Genomic DNA, 17,224 nt, shown 5'->3' on the forward strand with positions numbered 1-17,224 from the left:
CTTAGTAAGAATGAATAGTCATTAGTTTGTGGAAATATGAGTTATAGTATATCATAAACATATCTTGTAAATAATTTACTTTAACTGGTAATGTAACGCTCCCGACTCGCCAGGTGGGGCCCGGGGTATTATGTGATCATTCACACGTCTCTGATACCATAATATCAATCACACAGCGAAAAATAATAAATAATTATCTCAAATAAAATACCAGAGTTCTATTTTGTACATCACAAAAAGTGCATCCATTCACTCCACAATACATAACCAGTATTTAAAACATAAAATGTATGTATAACAGTTCTTACAACCACTCACATACACAAAACTAAACCCTACCCCCGAGAGCTTTCTATGCTTGATCACCAGAAGGACCTGAAAAATGAACAATTCGTTGGGATGAGACACTTCTCTGTAAGGATGGAATAAACTATATTTGCGTGTGGCATAAGAGTTTAGTAAATACAAAATATAGTTGCTTGTTAATCAATAGCAACTGAAAAAACACAAGCAAACTGCACTCACAATTTTGCAAACATTATTTATCAGTGAAGGTTCCCAAGCATTGGAGAGATTACACGCCCATACATGTAACGCTCATTTACTCTGATACCATTTGTAACCTTACCCGATTTAATTCGGGTGCGGTTACAACTGATACCTCTTAGGGCACTCACCTTACTCGGTAAGCCCTCGAGTAGAGAGTTTTACCTCACTCTAATTATTTGTGTAATTGAATTCACGAACATAAGCTCACACACATTCGACGTGAAACCTATCACATAATCTACATACATGTCTACCACATCACATCACAGTTACCATACATTCAATTCACATTCATGCACGCACATCCATAATTGAAATGCACATCTCTACGTCGCATCTTTTACTATCCAGCCTCCTTGCTGCGTACTGAGCATCCCTCACTGTCATTCTCAATACGTGGCCCACACAGGACACTACGTACTTCTCAGTACATGACCCACGTAGAGCTACTACGTACTACCCAGTACGTGACCCACACAGGGCTACTGCGTACTTCACAGTACGTGGCCCACACAGAGCTATTGCGTACATCACAGTACGTGCCCCACACGAAGTTACTGTGTACTTCTCACAAAACCTTCACAAACAAACCTCATATGCACATTTATGTTCACAACCAGACAATATTCACCACTAGATAGTATTCACTGCCAAACAGTATTCACCACCAAACAGTATCCACAACCAAACAGTATTACAATTAGTTAATTATGAAAGGTTATTCTTATGCCACACGGTTTTCCCTAAATATGACTTATATTCAAAACCCATCATTTTCAAATGCCTAAACCATTTAGAAAATCATACTATAATTATACAGCTTATATACTCGAAATTAACCGGTTCAAATTTAATAAAAACTTGTTATAACTTATTCCCCTTTACTTGTTTTTCCGAAAACAACCTGAAATGAACGGGAAAATGAAACCCTAACTCTTTGCACTCGCCGCCGAAACTGATCCAACAACCCGAGAGAGAAGAGAGAGGTGATCCGGGAGCGAGGGTAGCTTTGAGTGCATGTAGAAATGAGAGAGAGTCACACGAGGGATGAGAGAGAGAGAGAGAGAGAGAGAGAGAGAGGGAAGTTCGGAGCTGAGCGAGAGAGAGAGAGAGGAAGTGATTTTTCCTAAAAAAAAAAGTGAACTTCTATTTATAGGTAAGCTACCCTGCAGGAAACCGTCGATGATTTTTCTATGCTTGACGAAACCGTCGACTATTTGACTCTTAAAATGCCCTTAGAAGACTAAACCGTCGACGGTTTTTCTGAGAGACCCTCAAATCATCAACGATTTGGTGCTGAACCAAACCATCTCCATCCTTTTTATTATTTTTGCTTTACTTTATTTATTTTCCCTTTTCTTTTATTTATTTTATTTTATTTTATTTTTCGGGTTTGGGTTACTACAGGTAAATCATGTTAATATGTACTTATACATATGTAAGTCTAGTAAATACATATTTTTTAACATAAGCATACTTTATCGTAATAAGTTTCTCTGTATATGTAAATCGTTTGATATATCTGTATAATACTGAAATTTTCCCTTGAATGGATAGTTAGCTGATATCATGTATTTGTAACGACCTATTTAACTCATCACATAATAAACATAATAATAATAATAATATCAACCCGAAATCATGGGTAGCGGGGATAGCTTGACATAAACAGCGGAAACTTAAGCAGCAGTAAAAATAATTTACATTCATCAAACCATTAATTACATAATACTAGAGTCTACTACATTCCCAAAATACAGTATTTGAATACAATCTCCAAAACATCAAAAAAGACCTTAGGATCTTACAACAAAAAATCTCCTGATCCTAGATCAAAGCTTACCCTTCTAGCAGGGAAGCTTAACTCACTCAATGACGGTCACGACCCGCCGGTCTCTCAGGGTCTCCTGAAAAATTAATTAGGTTCGGGGGTAAGATACTTCTCAGTAAGAGAAAATAAACTAAATACAACTGTGTGACAACATAAACATTTAAGGCAATTATACATATACAGTACATTTAATATTTCTGTAAACATTCATCATATCGTACTAAATAATCATATACTTTCATATTTGCTAATAAATCATATCGAACATAAAACATCTGTTATAACTGATAATACTGAAAACATACTCAGGATGAATAGCTAGCTGATGTCATGTATTGCCCTCCATGACGAGTTGCGCAACCCGAAGGTGAGACCCGACAATGGCTGACCCACCACTGCCAAGTCAAAATGTATGTAAGTACGATGGGCCCGTCACACCCCAGTATGGACTGCCAGGTAGATGTCTACAACTCTACACTGAAAGTCACATCGACTATCCATCTCCCACCCCCTTGTGGGGTGATTAGTACAAGTCTGAACATAGATATCTGATCCATATAGCTACGGTACCGTGCTCCTGAACTGAACTAAACTAACATTCGGGTTCTGATAACATATAATACATCATAATATAACATCTTTCATAATTTCATAATATATATACGGCCTCGCACCGAAATCATTTCATAAATATCATTATGAAAATAGATCAATTATCATGTATTTTCAACATCATTTGTACGGTAACATTTCATATTCCTGAAAACATGCTTCATTCATAACAAAGTCATATCGTAATACATTTCACGTAAAGTAATATTCATGTCACACATTTGTTGTATAAAGCCATACATTGTATTCTAAAAATCATGATTTCTGGCATCTCATATATATATATACATTTCAACATAATAGCAGTATTTTCTCAAATGTGCATTTCCTTTGTAATATACAGATACAATACATGCTTTCCTGAAAATAAATTTACTCATACATAATAATAATTTGCATGGAAAATAACTGCTTTAGTTTATTCCCTTACCTGACTACTGAGAAAAGCCCCTATAAATTGTGGACTCATACCTGTAGGATTTCTTAATCAGTATCCTGAAAATGAAAACTCTCATTCCTAAACTTTAGTATTTTCATGTGAATATCATTTCCTATAATTATAGTAGGACCAAATTTGGCATAAAAAGCTTTACCTCAACTCAGGGATGATTTTCAATGGAGTTCCACCGACAATCCGCTTCGACTGATTTGGAGAGAACTTCCCTAGAGCATCGTGGTGGCTTCAGATCCTCGAACTGGCGGAAATCCGGCCTGAAATCGAAGGGAAAAGAGGAGGGAGCCGAAGGGAGAGAGAGAGAGAGTAAGAGATTTCTTAATTTTGAAGTTTAAATCCAGGTTTTTGATATTTGTAGGACTAGATTCGTCGACGAGACACGTCACCTCGTCGACGAGTCCTGTAGAAAGTTCGTCAACGAACCTGCACCTTCGCCGACGAATTTCATACTTCCCCAAAACCCTCTTTCGGTATCTTCTCGTCGACGAATCTTGTCTTCATCAATGAGGTCCTCTTATACCCTCGTCGACGAATCCCCTATGTTTGTCGACGAAGCCCTGCAAATTTCCCTCAGTTATTCCTTCCAAAGTGCAATGTCGTCGACGAAGTCGACTTCCTCCTTCTATTACTGTTTCCATTTTCCACCCTCTTAATCATTATTTAAATACTATTATTTTTTAGGTAATTACAGTATTACCCCAACACGATTGAGTTGTACAGCCCATAGGCGGGACTTAGTTATGACTAGTCTACCATGATAAGTCAAACATAATGCGTCTATAAGTACGATTGGCCACCCCAACCTGGTCTGAACTACTAAAAGGGATATCCTACTTTTCAATGGCCCAATCGACTACCATTCACCAACACTTTATCTAAGAAGTGTGGTGGCACTAATCTAACATAATAGCTACAGCACCGTGCTTTGAATCTGAACTAATCCATCAGGCTTCTGCTACCATATAATACAATTCATATACTATAGTTGTAACATAAATCTCATTTTTTTACAATTTTGTATAAAACTATCATATCATATTTCTATATAAAATCATCATTTCTTAACAGATCACAACATTGAGCCGGTTAAACTGTCATAATATACTGATCATGGCATTAAGTCGTCTAAACTATCATAATATACTGAACATGGCATTAAGCCGACTAAACTGTCATATCGTACTGAACATGACATTAAGCCGACTGAACTGTCATATCATAATTCCATAATATTTATAACATTTTCTGAAATCATTATCATATTGTACTTGTTCTGAATAAACATAAAATATTATAACAAACCCATTTATGCGATAAAAATAATACTCATGCCACACAGTTTGAGTGATAATCCATAATATAATAACTGTTTGAGAAAAATATATTTTTGCTGACAACGAGGGTAGAATTATTTCACCTATTTAATTCAATTACAAAATATTCCCAAAAATCTTATTTAATCAAATCCCTACAATTTGATTTAATTCCAAAATATTCCCCAAAATTCGATTTAATAAAATCCCTGTAGTTTAATTTAACTCAAGCATATTTTTAAAATAAATTTTGAATATAGATATAATTAATTTCACATACTCAATTTAAATCGGGCATATTTTACTTAACATAAATCTAATTAAATTAACGTACTCAAAATTTAATTGGTAATATTTTAAAATAAAAACTTGACATAATCTATTCCCCTTACCTTAGCCTTAGAGTGGTGCTTACGACGCCCCAACAACGAATCCACTCCGGTTAAAATGTTCAGAAGCAAAGTTGGGACCCAAATATGGTGTTCATTTTTTTATTAGGCTGAGAAATGCCGAGAAATTAAAGAGAGAGATAGAGAGAGAGAGAGAGAGAGAGAGTGAGTGATGAGGGAGAGCGCTAAGATAAACGGAGAGAGGGTAAGAGCAGAGAGACGAGAGAGTGAGTTAGGGGGGTTACTTTGGAAATGAATCTGGATGCTTAGAAGCATCCAAATTACTTTATATATATATATATATATATATATATATATATTAAATTATTATATTATATTATATTTGTAACTCCCTGATTTTTTTTTCCTACCATTTTTTTCCCACAATAAACAATAATAAACAAACACCTGCCACGTCACAAACTCCGATACCATATTAACATAACCCGAACCGAAGTGGGGTATCGGGTATTCAAACTATTTCATATAACCATACCTAACAATGGAAGTCAATTTTAACATACCATTCTAAATACAAATACCATAGTACTATATATCTATCATACACATATACATCTCTACAACCCTACAAAATATCCCAATAGATTTCACAAAACTCATTTCCCAACTCAAACACTTACCCTGTCTATCAAGGTACTAGCTCTCATTCTATCTCGGAGCTCTATCCATTGGTCTATCATGATTCCCTTAAAAGTTTAAATATTTGGGTAAGACACCTCTCAATAAGTCGGAATAAATTATTTACAGTGTGTGGTGCATAAGTTAAATTACATCATATTACGTTCCATTTTAATAAATATACTAGCTGGGAAAATATATACAAATATGTACTCATAATCATATGCGTAAAGCATAGTTTCATAAGTTTTCATATCTCATGTCATAGACATACTCTTTCTTTCTCATATCATATACGTACTTATTCATTCTTATACTACTTACATATTTTCTCGTTCCTCATAATTATATTCATATTTATATTTTTTTCATTTCCCATATTCATTTTCACATTTCCTAGCCTGTGGGTGTCCACCAGCATATAGCACGTCATGTCTGAAACCCACGGCTGTACATTTCTTATATCAATTCACATTCTTTCATATCCCATATTCATATTCACATTTTCCAACCCATGAGCGTCCACCAGCATATAGCACGTCATGTCTGTAACCCACAACTGTACTTTTCACTTTCATAGCATTCCCTAGCTCATAAGCATCCACCAATATATTTTACACGTCATGTCTATGACTTATGGCTACCCTGAGGATATTCACATCATTATGTATACACCTCACATGACCGGGTTGTGCGACCCGAAGGCTGGATCTAATCACGGTTGGCCCACCCGGTTATATCAAAACAGTGAACATATCTGTAGTACGATTGGCCTGCCCACACCTGGTCCGGACTCTAGGGAACAACACAACCCTTCTCACTAGCCCAATCGACTGCCACACCACACGCTATACAAGCCACGTGGTTGCACTAACACAATGCTAGCAATAGTATTGTGCTCTCAGAATTACTCTGGTCTATCAGGGTTCTCATTTCCATATTTCAGTATTCACATTCCATTATATCAATATATCTCAACATGCCAGTATAGTTCACATAATTTTTGTATCATTCTATCATTCCTGTATAATTTTCATCATTTATACACAATTCTCATCTCATGCCAGTATATCCCATTTTATCATTTCTCAATGAAAACATATCTATATAACACATTGATCATTACCCATTAAAATACACCACTATTTCACAATTCATCATTTATCAAAAAATACTCATCATTATATCACTTTTATCATTTCTTAGCAAAATACACATGTATATATATATATAACAATACTGGATTTCTCATATTTTCACATTTGAGTAAAACATTTACATACTATAACATAGTATCATTTCTCAGTACAAAACACATTTATCAATTTCTAACACTTTCTCAGTATAAATTTATTATTTAAAAATTCTTCATGCTGCACAATTTTTCACCTGATATTCATATTATAATTATCACAGTGAATATATCGTAATCTCATTTTCACATATTTACTCAACCAGTAATTTTCAAAAATAACTATTATAATTTATTCCCCTTACCAGACTTACTTAGAGTGTAACGACCCAAATAAAAATGAAATTTAAATAATAAAGAAAGGGAAATTGGAAAAAAGGAACAGAAGGAAGCTGCCAAGCTTCGTCGACAAACACCTGTGTTCGTCGACGAAGGCTTTAAGAAATTTCATCGACGAACACAGGGTTTCGTTGACAAAGAAATACCGAGAGGGGTTCTGGAGCTGACTGAATTTCGTTGAGAAATTAGTGAGAATTTGTTGACGAAGGTCGGGCTTGTCAATGAATTCTGCTGTCTATATATATGAAAAATCCGATTTTTTTTCATTTCAAGCTTCCTCTCCACTCTCTCTCTCTCCTATTCGGCCCTCCCACTCTCTCTCTTCGATTTTGGGCCCGCCAGTCACTCGATCGAAGATTTGAGGCTACCACGATGCTCCTGGAGAAGTTCTCTACAAGGTTGCCGAAGCGGATCGTTGGGAAAACAAAATTGGAAATCATCCCTAAGTTGAGGTAAGGCTTTTTAAGCCAAATTAGACTTTATGGTAGTTATAAAAATTGATGTAGGCATAAAAATACTGAACTTTAATACTGGGAATTTTGAATTTCACGGTATTGATCAGGAAGTCATACGGGGGTCAGGCTAGGATATTTTAAGAGCTTTCTCAGTAGCCAGGTAAGGGAATAAACTAAAACAGTTATGTTCCACGCAATTTATTATTAATTATGAGTAAATTTATTTTCAGAAAAACAAATGTTATACTTGTATATTATAGATGAAATGTACGTTTGGGAAATACTGCTATTTTGTTGAAATATATATATGTATGTATGAGATGCCAGAGAATTACGATTTTAGAATTAGAAGTAAGATGTTATACAGTGCATGTGTGGTATGAATATTATTTTATGTGAACATATGATGATATGAAAGATTTTATGAACAAAGTATGATTTCAGGTATTATGAAAAGATATGTTATGTTACGATCATTTTGACGAATGTATGATAAATGAATTATTTTCATAATGTATATACCTGAAATGATTTTGGCGCGAGGCCATGTATTTATGTTATTGGAACGAGGTCGTATTTATGTTATCGGCACGAGGCCGTATATATGATATCGGTGCGAGACCGTATTTATGTATGATTTTGGCACGAGGCCGTAAGTACTATATTTTCGGCATGAGGCCATAATAATGTTATATATATGATCATGTATTATATGTTATCACAACCAGGATGTTAGTTTAGTTCAGTTTATGGCTTGGTACCGTAGCTATATTGTAGATTAGATATCTACTTCAGATTAGTGCTAACCATCCCACGAGAGGATAGGAGATGGATAGTCGATGTGGCTTTCAATTGAGTGTGGACGTCCACCTGGTAGTCTAGACGAGGGTGTAGCGGGTCCATCGTACTTACAGACATATTTGATTCGGCAGTGGTCAGCCAACCATTGTCGGGTCCCGCCTTCGGGCTGCACAACCCGTCATGGGGAGTAATACATGACACCAACTAACTACTCATCCTGAGTTTGTTTACAGTACTACAGTTATAACAGATGTTTTCATCTATGTTATGATGTATTAATAGATGTGAAAATACATGCTTATCCAGTACGATATGATGGATGTTTACAGAATTATGAAATGTACTGTATATGTATATGTACCTTAAATATTCATGTTGCCACACAGCTGTATTTAGTTTATTTTCCCTTACTAAGAAGTGTCTCACCCCCAACATTAATATATTTTTTTCAGGCAACCTAGAGAAACTGGCGGGTCAAGGTTGTCGTTGAGTAAGTGGAGCTTCCCTACTAGAAGGGTAAGCGTTGAACTAGGACTAGGAGATTTTTGTTGTATGGTCCTAGTGTTGTTTTTGAATTTTTCGAGATTGTACATATAAACAGTATATTGATGATGTAGTAACAGTATTTTGGGAATGTAAATAACTCTGGTATTATGTTTCATGGTTGAATGATTGAGATTTTATTTTACTGCTGCTTAGGTTTTCCGCTATGTTTGATAGATATCCCCGTTACCCACGGGTTCAGGTTGACCATTTTATCTATTATGTGACATTTTATATTTAGAAATTGAGGGACGTTACATAGAGGCTTTCTAAAATCCCTAAATCCATGTCCGCGACGTTCGAAATTCAAAACCCTGGAATCACATTTTCCCCAATTCAATTAACTCAACCCCAAAATTACAATTATTTTAACATTTCCTAAGCCTATACACTCTCAATACTAATTAAACTTTAAAAATATTTAATAGATATAATTCCACTATCCTTACCCTAGCCTTGGAGTGGGGTCTAGGAAACTTAAATTAAAAATCTGCTTCGATTAAAATGACAAGGATCGGAGCTAGGACCCCGTGGCGGTGTCTGATTGTCAATTTGGCTAAAGATTTAAGAAAAAATTGATGAGAGAGTGAAAGTTTACCTTATCCCATGAGTGGTGCCTACGACGCCCTAATCACGAATCCATTCCAGTTGAAGTGTTGGTGGTCGAGATAGGAACCAGTAGTATTTTCCATCCTTCAATCGGCCGAGTACTCGTCGAGAAAATGATGAGAGAGAGGGAAGGCAAGGAGAGCGAGAGCGTGAGAGAGCTGGAGAGATGAAACATGAATGGGGGGGATCTCTGATTCTTAAATTAAAATTCAATAGGAAGCTTCTTTAAGCTTCCTATTACTAACCCTTTTTTTAAATTTATTATTTATTATAATAATATTATATTATATACTTATGTATCTATCATTTTATTCATTTAATTAATTCAATTTAATAATACTTAATTAATTCATTCATTAATAATAATAATTTTTTTTAGAATCACTACAATATTAATATATTATTATATTATATTATATTATTTAATTAATAAATTTTTTAAATTAACTAATTAATTAGTTTTAATTTTAATTTTTTTTATCACTACATCCTCCCATTTTTATAAAAAATTCACTATTGAAATTTGCTAACCAACATTTAACCCAACTCTGGAATTCACTAAAATACTTACCCGACTTTAGAAAGAGTCAGCGGCCGCCCTTATAGCTGCCCCATCCCAAATTTATTAATTATCCTTACTTATGGTGAAGGAATACCGTGGTTACATGAACGGTTATGGGAAATTACAAATAACCCAAACAAAAACTCTCCCAAAACCACTCAACATAAAAACTATCACATTTAGATTTACAATTAATTACACTCAACTAATTACCCTGCACAAAACTTGCTTACATACAAACGAATACTTACTTGAACAGTCACACTAAATTGCCTAGGGCTTAGGCCTCATTAATTAATTGCGGATACTTCTAGCGTACCTCCTTTTCTAATTCTCATGAGGCTTTTTCGAGTGCATGATTCTTCCAAAGAACCTTTACCAGCGAAATTTTCTTAGTACGTAATTCTTGCTCTTTCCGATCTAGGATCTGAACTGGCACTTCATCATAGGATAAAGTATCTCCAAGCTCCAGTGCCTCTGTAACGCCCCGAACCCTTAAACCCAGGTCCAGCACGTTAAACCTGATAAAATCCTTGATAAATCATAATTCATAACATACGCAGCGGAAAACATAAACATAATCTCCATATAACATAATACCAAAGTTTACTAATTCTAACTATAGTTCATATTAAATCATCCATCACCTGCATTTCCATAAATCTACATAACTCCTAAAACAATTCAGTATTTTCACAATCATTCCTTACTCAATAGCCTTAAAACATAAAAGCATAAAACATAAATATATATATTCCCTAAAATTAACATAGAAATATACCATTTTCTTTTTCTATTTCCCAATAATGCTATAAAAACCTTGAGCTCTCAAAGCTCGATCTCGAGGAAATCCAAAAAAAAAAAATGAATTCATATTCGGGTGAGACACATTTCAGTAAGGGAAGAAACATTATATTAAAATAGTGTGTGGCCAACATGAGTTTATAATTAACATAATATTTTACATTTAAAAATCATTAACACAATCTTTGAAATCATTATCTAATCCTATTCAAACACATGCAAATGCTTAATCCATGAGATTTCCCGAGAATAGGAGTGATTACCCGCCCATACAAGTAGCACCCCTTTGCTCTGATACATTTAGCAACCCGAAGGTCACAATTTAAGCATACTAGGGCACTCACCTTACTCAGTAAGCCCTCAAGTGTTAAATTGATCTCGTACTCACACAGTTCATACAAAAGTTTACTAGCAAAGGCCCTAAGGATAGGGAAATCTACCCGCTCAAACAAGTAAGTTCCTTCTGCCCTAGTACGTTATGCGGCTACTGCCACATCTGTAGCTACTAGTGCACTCGCCTTACTCAGCAAGCACTCAGGCGAAAGGTACGCCTCGCCCAATCGTAACATGTTCTACGTACATACATACTTCTAATATCATAATACATCATTCTTTCTATCATTATTCAATCATACACATTTGTTCATATTCATGGCTTAACATTGCATTTCATTTCACTTTAAGTGTCTCTTTCCCATTTTACATTGTTCACATTTCATATTTCATTTCCATTTCATTCATTTCCCTTTTCATTTCATTTCATACCCAGCATCTTTCAGTTGTTTTACCCAGCATTTTTCAGCTGTCATACATTTACCCAGCCACTTTCAGCTGTTTCACATTTACCCAACCACTTTCAGCTGTGACACATTTACCCAGCCACTTTCAGCTGTTACATATTTATCTAGTCACTTTTAGCTGTTACACATTTATCCAGCCACTTTTAGCTGTTTTACCCAGTATATTTTAACTGTTTACATGGTTGCATTAACACACACAAGCAACATAGTCCATGTAATGTTTTATTCACAATACATTACTTACTTAACCTGCATCTCATGCATTTAACATATATTTCCACACAACATTCTATTTATTCATGCCACACAATTTAGTAATAAAATTCATACACCGCCTATAAAATAAGCCAACCAACATTTAATGTTTATATACTAAAAATACCTTTCATGTCTTACATTAATATTCTGAAAATATTTTTCCACTTTCATCAGTTCATTTTCACACATACATATCTAATAAACAGCCCTAAACTCAAAAAAAATATAATTTAAACAGTTGGCATTGTACCCATAATGAAACATATATACGTACATATAACACAGTTTATTTTTCTATAAAATTTATAAAAATTATGATTTAATATATATTTTTCCCCTTACCTGGTTTCTTGAACTACGCCAACAGGTACCCCGAAAAGATGCATGCGGCGCTCACCCGGACCCTGAAATTAAATTCCTAATTTTGATAAATTATTCCTGAATAAAATATTTATTTAATACTTCCTAGACCCTTAAATACCCCATAAATAATTATCCCCTTAAATTTAGCCAAATTTCCCAAATCTCACTCTCGCTTTGGAGTAGGGCCTAGAAAATCCCAATTATAAAATTACCTACGTCAAAATGACGACGACGACGACTAGGACCCCGTGGTGGTATCCTATTGTTGATTTAACCGCATATTAACAGTGAAATTGAGAAAATGGAGAAAAATTACCTTTCCCCAAGAGCAGTGCCTAAGCCGTTCCCATGAAAAATTTGCTCCAGTAGAAATGTCGGCAGCAAAGCCAGGAATTGAACGGCACCTTCCATTTCCCAATTCGTTGTAAATTCGTCGAGAAATTGAGAGAAAGAGAGAGATGGAGACAGAGGGGCGCAGCACACATAAAATTTTGCAGGGGGGGTGTGCCTGACTCCGGCTTCTTCTCCTTCTTCTTTCTTCTTCTTCTTTCTTCTTTCTTATTCTTCTGTCGGTTACTTTATATATTTATATATTAAACTTTCTTCTTTCACTTTATATATATATATATATATATATTACTTAACTTATACTTATTTTATATATATATATATATATATATATATTTCTCTTATTTCAATTAGTTTTTTTTAAATCCAATATAAAAATATTTAATTTAATAACTAATTATTTAATTCATCTTAATTTAATTTAATTTCTTTAATTTTAATTTATTTTTCTTCTTTTTCCCATGCCATTCCTTTTATTTATTTATCTATTATTTTATTTATTTATTTATTTTCAAATTATTTTAATCCTTTTAAATTTTCGGGTCTTTACAGCCTCATAACTTATTGCATGTGACGAATCTGGGACGTACTTCTTCAACATAGACATATGAAATACGTTGTGGATCCCGGATAATGCTGGGGTAACGTTAATCTGTAGGCAACTGGACCAATTATTTCTAGTATCTCAAATGACCCAATATACCTAAGGCTTAGCTTGCCTTTCTTCTCAAATCTCATAACTCCTTTCATTGGCACAATTTTCAAGAATACGTTATCTCCTACACCAAACTCCAGCTTCCGACGACAGGTATCTGCATAGCTTTTTTGTCTACTTTGGGTTGTTTTAATTCTTTCCTAAATAAGCCTGATTTTTTCATGAGTCTGGTGTACAATTTTTGGCTTCAAAATTTGCCTTTCACCAACTTCATCCCAATATAGTGGAGTTTGACACCTCTGACTGTATAATGCTTTATACAGTGTCATCCAAATACTAACCTGATAGCTATTATTATAAGCAAACTCTACCATTGATAGATACTGAATCCAACTTCCCCCAAAATCCAACACACAAGCTCGCAATATATCTTCCAGTATCTAAATTGTCTTTTGTGACTGTCCATTGGTCTGGGGGTGAAATGATGTGCTAAATGTCACCTGGGATCCCAAGGCCCTCTGTAAGCTCTTTCAGAACTAGGATGTGAATCGTGGGTCCCCATTTGATATGATAGACATTGGCACGCCATGAAGTCTAATTATCTCCTGAATATACAATTTTGTCAACATATTCATAGAGTAGTTAGCCTTAATTGGAAGAAAATTGGTAGTCTTTGTCAATCGGTCTACTACTACCCAAATGACATTTTACCCATGCAGTGCTGGTGGCAATCCCATGATAAAGTCCATGGAAATGTGTTCCCACTTCCATTTAGGAATGTGAAGTAGTTGCAATAGTCCTGTCGATCTTCGATACTCAGCTTTTACTTGCTGACATGTCAAGCACTGCTCTACATATTGGGAAAATTTTCTTTTTATATTACTCCACTAGAAGGATTCTCGCAGATCCCTATACAACTTAGTGCTATCTAGGTGCACTATGTACAGGAAACGATGCGCGTCTTCCAAAATAATTATTTTAATCTCAGCATCATCGGGTACACAGAATCTGGTACAAAATCTTAAAATTCCATCATCTGAAACATTAAAATCTGCCCTCATTCCACTATGTACCGTACCCATAATTTTTATCAATTCAGTGTCTTTCATTTGAGCAGTCTTAATCCTTTTCAGTAAAGTGGGCTAAATTACCAGACTCGCAATGATTGCTTGATGACTTCCCTTTACTAGTTCCACACCAAGCCTTTTTATATTTATCATGATCTAATGTCGGATTACCAATGCTGATACTGATGCACTCCCTAACTTTCGGCTCAAGTCATTGACTACCACATTAGCTTTCCCTAGATGATAATTGAAAGTGTAGTCATAGTCCTTAATTAGATCTAGTCATCTTCTCTATCTCATATTCAGCTCCTTCTATGTGGAAAAGTACTTCAAACTTTTATGATTTGTGAAAATTTCACATCTTCCACCATACAGGTAATGCCTTCAGATCTTAACGCATATACCACTATCGCCAATTTCAAATCATGTGCGGGATAGTTCTTGTAACAACCTGATTTTACATGTCATTCTTTTTAAAATTTTATATACTAAATTAACTGTAAAATTTCACTGTTCTGATACCTTTTATATATATCAACATCATCACGGTCCATATAGGACCCGTGGAACCTAAGACATAGTAAACTACCTAAGCAACGAGAAGCAGAATACATACAACCATAACCATATATATACAATACCAGAGTGTCATAATATTTCCCAAAATATACATACAGAACCATTCCCAAAGTATCCTCATTTGGACCTAGGGACTACTAAAAAATGACTACCCAAAATACTCACCCTACTGTTAGGGCAGTACTGTAGTCCCCTCTACCTGCGAGCCTGATCTGCTTGCCTAACTGGGTCACCTAAAAAATATTAAATCACTGGAATGAGACAACGCTCAGTAAGACGAAATATGCTATTACTAGTGTGAATCTGATTTAGAAATACCATAAATAACTGAGTTTGAGAAAACACATATAAATATTACAATATAGCTCATACCTATGTTGCTTAACATAAACTAATTTTCTAAATATTCTATTCATAATACTTCTAGTATTTATAGGTATGCCTACGGTTTCTATAAATCTGAATAATAATAATAATAATAATAATAATAACAACTATTTCCCTGGATGGATAACTAAAAGTCATGATTTAACCCCTCATGACAGGGTTGTGTGGCCCGAAGACAGGACCTATCTTGGCTGGCCGACTAGGATAAGTCAACTGAACTCCGAAAATCAGATCGGCCTCCTTAACCCTAACTGATGGGGAGCCTCTCCACAACATAGGCATGATCGATTGCTGATATCCACATACTATCTGAGTTATGTTGTTGCACTCTGAATCTGAAAATAGCTACTATACCGTGCTTAACTGACTGAATCTGGTCCATCAGGGTCTGATACTATATATGTAACTGAAATATCTATATTATTGTTTTACCATGATTTTGAAACAACCAAAACATTGAAAAACTGATCTGATAATCTGAATAACTGACTGAATATTTAATATCTGTTTATCTAAATATCTGACTGAAATTATGGTCTCAGATAAATTATATAAATCATGGTATTTTGAATATTTTATAAAATTTTCTATCTATATATATACTGAAAATTCATCATCTTATAAAACATATATTTATTCGATGATATTTTCTGTCTAACATACTGTAAAACATGGTATTTGTAAACTATATAAATATTGTACTAGTCTATTCCAAGCTCATGCCACACAATTAGATAATAAGATTCACATGCTCAGGAAACTGTATTTTCTATTATACTAATACTTTATGGTCTAAATAATAATCTGGTATAACATATAATTTATAATGAAACCATACTAAAGTTTCCTAACATAGCATATTTCCCTTACCTAACTATTTGAACCCTAGCTGCTATTTACAGTCTCACAGGTGCGGCATTTATAACTTCTACATCTTGAGATAAAATACATATAATTCCCCAAATCCACGTATGCACAAATCCTAAGCTCTAATCCATATATCATTTTACCTAGGTTCCTGAAATACCACCCACTAGGGTCCTCACCCTTGCCTGTAGGGTCCCAAAATACCCTATTCCTGAAAATATAATACATTGATTTTATTTCATAAAACCTATTTGCATATAATACAGAATTTGGCCTCAAATGAACTAGGTAATACTGAAAATACTCAAATATTCAACTTACCCTGATTTTGGGATGGTTCCCAAACTTCTTAAATCAACATTTCATTCCAGCTATGTTGTAGAGAATCTCAACAGGATCACCGTGGTAGTTTCTGATCGTCGAACTAGGGAGAGATGGAGCCGGAATCTTAGAGAGAAGTGAGAGAAAACATTAGAGAGAGAGAGAGAGAGAATTGTAAAAATGATTTTATTTTGTCAAATCCACTTTAGAGCTATATATAAAACGTTGTCCACGTGGCCTCGTCGACGAGCCACGTCACCTCATCGACGAGTCCAAGTGGTAGTCTTGTCGACGAACACCCACTTGTTGACGAATGCCCACTTGTCGACGAGATTCAGGCCTTGAAAAAGGCCCTATCAGTAGTTTCTTGTCGACGAGACGAATGTCCCCGTCGATGAACCCAATAAGGATGCTCGTCGACGAACGCTCTATGTTCGTTGATGAGACCCTGTGATTCCCTTTTAGAATTTCTCGTTTCTCTATTTTA

Source organism: Malania oleifera, chromosome 8, assembly GCF_029873635.1.
Source record: "Malania oleifera isolate guangnan ecotype guangnan chromosome 8, ASM2987363v1, whole genome shotgun sequence".
NCBI lineage: Eukaryota > Viridiplantae > Streptophyta > Magnoliopsida > Santalales > Ximeniaceae > Malania > Malania oleifera.